Consider the following 6599-nt stretch of genomic DNA (forward strand, 5'->3'; position numbering starts at 1 on the left):
TCTTCATTGTTGGCCAGGACAGCTCTTCTTCTACTCTGTTTGTTACAGCCACAGTGTTGCGTAACGTTAAGTCTACTGCCATCTTCTGGCTACAATATTCAGAATGTTCTATTCATGCCAAACCAGTCGATGGACCCTTTAATGTACATTTTCTTTGCAACATATCTGTAGTTTGCACAACATTTGCCAATTATATGGGAATACATCCACTGAAGCTATTTTTGATGTTGGGTGGGAGAAAACAGCATTGGGCAGATACATAAACCTCATATATGTGAGTGTTAAATCACATATTGGTCTTATTGTTGATGAATTGTTTTTCTGGCAAGCATGGGAAGCACAGGATTTCCCTGAATTTTGACTGCCATGAAACTCTTGTTCTTATACATAATACATATAAAAGTAGACATAGTCGGTCTTAACTGAGATATTTATGGAAGCAACTTTTATGGAGTCATTTTCTAAAACGTATAGTGAACATAAAGAAACTCTATATTTCAGGTCTTATTTGAACACTTGAGTATCCCACTGGTGTAATGATCCTATTAAATGAAACTCTTCATTTAACAAAAAAAGACTAAGTTCAGGGTCTTACTGTGTTTTACCCAGCTGTTAACCATGTGACCTCTCCTCAAGTTGTTGTAATTGAGGTATTCAGAAGTAATTAACTCTACAGAGGACATGCTGTGATGCATATTGGAGAAATAGGTTGGTTTTGGAGCTGTAACAATGTGAAAAATTGTTCTGAATCAACAGTGTAGAATTAAACCAAATCAACAAATCTAACAATGCTTTACATTTTTTAACAACAAGAACTTGACAGATACTGGAGTTTTGGGGCTGATGCCGGTGTCAGTATTTGGAAAGATCCATTTATTAGCCAATGGCAGCACGGTGGTGCAGTGGTCAGCACTGTCGCCTCACAGCAAGAAGGTTCTGGGTTCGAGTCCTGGCTCCAGCACAGGATCTTTCTGTGTGGAGTCTGCATGTTCTCCCTGTTCCTGTGTGGGTTCTCTCTGGTACTCCAGCTTCCTCCCACAGTCCAAAGACACCAAGAGAGGACGAGGCTGATTGATACTCTAAATTGACTGTAGGTGTGACTGTGAGTGTGAATGGTTGTCTGTCTCTATGTGTTGGCCCTGTGATGGACTGGTGACCTGTCCAGGGTGAGCCCCGCCTAGGATCCCACCCTCCCACCCGGCAGCATGTATAAACAACTCAACTACTGTCCAAAAATAATGTTGGTTCACAGAAGTATACTGGGAAGTTAATAATTGCAAAATAACTCAAGCATCTTTTTCTGAATTATTTTCCGTAACAAAATAAACAAAGTTGTCATATCGGCACCTATCAGACAACATACATGCCAATGCTGATAGGATGTGATTGGCCAGTATTGATGTATCCGTCAGGCTCTGTAGGTGATAGACACTACAGGCTTGACTTTTCTCTTTTCTGCATTATACATGATTCCTGCAGCAACACAGGAGAAGACTGCAGTCGACTCCATGTAAATTCTGATTGAGCCGTCTGTCAACTTACTGTGTGGGATCTGTCATGTGATCTGTCTCCAGATTTGCCTGTCAATCCCTGTGCATGTAGCCTGAGGCTGAAGACAGTTTTGCAATCTTCAACCTTCAAATCAGAGCACTGAAAAGTGACTTTAGCTTGTGATAACTTCATCACGCACCTGTTCCTGGCAGTGCTACATGTATTTCTAAACCAGACTGACTGAAGGACTTAAGCAGTAATTATTTTTAGTAACATCACCAGTTGTTAAAAATGCGGCTCTTTTACAGTCATGATACTTCCTCACGGCTCCATTCCTTGCTACAGTAAATGGCAAGCGTTGGTCTATTAAAACTTCATTTGCCACTATAATCAGAGAAAATTAAAGCAATGCTTCACTAAAAAAAGGATTCTTGAGGTCATAAAGAAGTTTTTTTCCATTCTTCACTTCTTTGTGACTCCAAAATGCAGCATGAGCCAGCTATACTAACTAGAAGCTAATGGCGACTGACGGCTAACAACAAAGAAACTGTCCAAAAATGTTCATTAACAGTCTCTCAAACCAACTGTCCATTATGATCTACATCTTGTTAATCCAGCCTTGTGCCCAATAAACCACAATCAGTCTTATTTTATGATAAAAACAAACTATTGTAGAGCTCTTCTGGTTCAGTCCCGTCATTCATTAGCCAGAAGTGCAGTTGTAGATTAGTTTGTTTTTGGCTTAAATCAAAGTGTTTGTGGATTGCTGAGCATTATGGCTGGATAAGGAAGATGTGGATTATTCCAGGATAACAATGAGGAAGGAAAGCCGTCTCAATAGATGTACAAGTAAACACTTGCAAGGCAAAAAAACAAAACAAACAAAAAAACAATAACAATTTTGAGTGAAGTATGGCTTTAACTCCTCCATCTCAATCTCCTCAATTGTCTCACTCATTTTGTTTTGTCTTCCAGGTCTCTTTTCTTGATTCTCCACATAACCCTCCCACTCCCTCATTCATAATGGAGATGCCTGTGTGCACGTGTGTATGTGTGTGTGTTTGTGTGTCAGTGTGTGTGGATATGTGCATGTTTGACCCACATCTGGGAGATGAACTCTGAATGACATTTCATGGCAATTTTTAGATATTGCAGTCACTGACAACACTGGAGCAAACATGTGACGATATAAAGTGTGTGTGCCTTTGTCCAGCCTCTTTGATAGCAATAACAAAAAAGCATTTCAGTGTTCATAGAAAAAGAAACGTGCAAATAAGCACAAAAGTAGGTATTTGCAGACATCTCACTCATATATTCTTACCAACCCAGTCAATTTGACTGCATGCAGACATAAATCTCCCGCCTGTGGCACCTCAAATGCCTGGAGGAACAACTAGCACTCCCTTCACTGAAATGAGTGACAATGACATTTCTGGGCCGAAAGGATAAAGAAGGAGAGTTTTTTTCAGTGAAGGAGTAGAGCGAGAGAGCATGGAAACCCTCTCAGCCGTGCGAGAGAAGCCACTCATTTATAAACGAATGTTCAGTGAGCCGCACACAATTTCAGTCAGGTCAAATGGTGAAGCAATGGCTGTCTGTGAACGCCCACTTAGCAATGTCGTAAGAGGAGTTTCTATCGTTTCCATATTCAGATTTTGTAAATAAATTCAGCAAACAACAATTGGATTTCAGAACTTCAAAGCGATTGGTTTAAAAAAAACAACATTTAACCTTTCTGAAATGGTGCAAATGTATACCATACCAGTTCACAAAAAATTTGTATTCAATTCACCATTTAGTCATATTTTGATTTATACTTTTAAGCCAGTTTTATTCAAAGTTGAGTTTTTTTTCGACTTAATGTTTTAATCTATGGTTTCGATCACTGCACACAATGATCACAATGCATTTGAAGTGTTGTATTTATAATTTCATTTAATTATTCAATAGACTTTCCCCCCATAAATTCTCATGAAATACTTTATTTCTGATTGTACTATGGATTTTTTTTTCCCTTTTGATTTACACTTTTACAGGGCACTTAAATGCATCGCACGTTCAGTAGTATATTTTTTTTCCTGCCTCTGGTGTTTCCGTGTTGAGGGAAAGCACAGTGACTGTTAGTCCACTTGGCAGGGTGTGTGTGTGTGTGTGTGTGTGTGTGTGTCTGTCTGTGTGTGTCTGTGTCTGTGTGTCTGTGTGTGCAGGGGGGCGTCTCTTATTGTTTATTTATTGTGTAAGGCACTTTGTCTGTACTGGCAAAGCGTTACAAATAAAGTCAGACTGATTGAAAAAATTACAGCACTTTTAGGTTTTCATTGCCCTCTCAAACTGATTTTGAACATTCACTCTTTCATAGTTTGGCAGGAAGACACATTTTGTTGTCAGCAAATGCAGACGTTCCCTAAAAGTATTTGAAAACTATGTCCATCTCAGCCCTCAGTGAGATGCTATTCACTTCACAGATTCTGCACCATCATGAAATTTTTACATTGCATTCTGCGGGAGGTAAGTAAAACGTGCACAGGCAACCATTTATACATGTCAGTAACCACAGAGTCAATCACTTTACATATTAGGGGACACTGCTGTAGCAATAAACGTGTAATTTTGCTAAACAGATAAGGGTACATTAGTGTTTATTTCATGGTTACTAGCGCTTAGTTGAGCATTAGTTAACAGTTTACTAACATGTTTAGTGTAGCTAGATAGAAGTGTTACTAGTGGGGTTAAGGGTTAATTAAGGGAACGCGTTTCCCGCTTTAAAAATAAAGATCAAATTAATAAATCATGCTTAAGTATTGCTTATTCAGCACTCTTGCATCGAACCAAGCATTGACTAACAGTTATTAATGCTATTGTCTGATGTTCCACTGTTAGGTTTTCCGGTAGCTTCATTGCTGCCTCTAATAAAACAAACTGCAAGATTCATATCGAAGCTGCTACTTCATCTTCCTCATCTTCATGTCTGAGGCCACATTTACCATGATTGGCCTTTAGGGGGCACCTGAAGCCCAGCTTTTAGAACACATGCACAGCACAGATTCACTTGTGTGTGTGTGTGTGTGTGTGTGTGTGTGTGTGTGTGTGTGTGTGTGTGTGTGTGTGTGTGTGTGTGTGTGTGTGTTGCCTGTGCGCAGTCTGAGGTGGTCCTGCAATCTCGCCCTCTGTGAGAAAGTCTTGTGACACTGTGGATATCGGATATTCTTGACCCACGTGTCACGAATGTGACGTGTGCGGTTACACAGCTGAGAGAAAACCTTTTTTCACAGCCCGAATAGAAGCACTGCCTGTGGTTCTTCAGGTGGCCCACATAGCTCTCTGGGTGTTGCTCACCCTGTAGACCCTGCTGTGCCTCCTGCACATTCCGGCCTCTGGACAAATACAGTCCTGTCTGTGTCCTCTGTCAGCTGATCAGAAGTGAAATTATGTCCTTTAGAGAGGCAGTCCACCAGTTCTCTACCATTTGAAAGTTGAGCTTCGTTTTCATCCTGTTCTTTTGTCCTGGCCAGCTTCCTTTCAGCTTGGGAGGGGTCTGCCAACTCTCCACTTCTTATGTTTGTAAGGAAAGATGATCTCTGAAAGCTCTATCAGTGCATGTTTGATCCTGCGGCACCAGGGAGCCAAGACAACATGCTGTGTCCTCAGATACCTCAGTTTCAGCTTAACTACCTTCCTCGGTCCTTGACTATCCCCCCTGGTTCCCTGATCAACCGTCCGCTTGGAACAAACTTCCACCACTTCCTGTTCCTCTGCTTCCGGGAGACTTCTTCTGGGCTTGGCTGTATGCATTTCCTCCTGATATTTTGAGTTGGCAAACTGCGATGTAGTTGTTTTTCTTCAGAGTGTCTCTCCAGTTCTAGGAGCGCAAGGGTGGGACTGAGGTACTGGGAGGTGCTGTGGGCGACTTCTCCCCCACCTGGCTCATCTGAAGCACGCTGGCTGTGGTGCGCTCACCATGTTTCTCAGAGGGACCTGAGGGAAATGAGGAGAATAATTAGGCAGAATAACAGAATATTACCGGAGAAAATAATGATATAGCAGTTATCGTTAAACTGCACTTTCACAAAATGATGACTTGACTTTCCATACTTGACATTCTTCAGGCATCATTTCACTGAACTAACACTCTGCTAAAGAAACACTTTTCCAGCTTGAGCTCCACCAGGGAAGTCCTGCTGTCGGTGGTAATTGTCTCTTTGTTTTTCTGCAGGATTACGCAAAATTAATGAGTGGAGGGCTGTAATACAGGACAAGCATCTCTTAAATTTAGGGTCAAAATACTCATTGCACAACATACTGTCAATAGGAAATTACTTTTTTTTTTTTTTTTTACACTTGGATGTCCCCCTCTTAGTGGATCAACCAGCTCCATCTCAAATTTTGTCTGAAATACGTTGAGAACTTGGCGACTGTGAAGACTGTGGGGGTCGGCTCTTAAGCATGGCGTAAACTGATGCACGCTCAAGCGTCATTGCTCGTTTCAAGCCGGCACATATGTTGTTTTCACGCCAAGAACCCTCACCCTTCAACTAACAAATGAAGTTGACGGGGCTTAAGTATGTTAATAAGGCGTGGTATGGCACAACAGTGAGTGGCACATTGCTGTTTGAGAACACCAGAAAACATCTGCATCATCGACCATGAAGAGGGTCTTGGTCTTGGTCTTTGGTCAATGGCGTCATGTGTGAAGTGCCATTTAAAGGGCGCATCAATCAGAGGAGCAGATGGGAAGCAGTACAGTGTGGTTCTACAGAGTCCAAAAAGTCCTTCTAGAAAAGGCCTGCACACACTTTACACATAGGTATGTTTGAAAAAGTTCAACGCATACACATTCAAGATAGTCAAAATTGATGAACATTCTGAAGGAAATGTTTTCAGGAGATGTTCCAACCCCTTGTCTATGTTCTCCTCTTCCAGGTTCTGGAACTTTGTCTGCTGTGTTCTCATTGAATACTTTAAAAGCCTCGCGGATGTAACACTTTTCTAAAGATAATCAGACCAAGTAAAAGCAAACAAAACAAAGGATGAACCGCGTTAAAAATTTCAAAGCACTCAGTTGTTTGGGAAATAGTTTTTATCAGCACACCATGTCATACTGATTTGAA

This window comes from Aulostomus chinensis, chromosome 19, assembly GCF_037954235.1.
Source record: "Aulostomus chinensis isolate RoL2024-O1b breed Wild chromosome 19, RoL_Achi_v1.0, whole genome shotgun sequence".
Taxonomy (NCBI): Eukaryota; Metazoa; Chordata; class Actinopteri; order Syngnathiformes; family Aulostomidae; genus Aulostomus; species Aulostomus chinensis.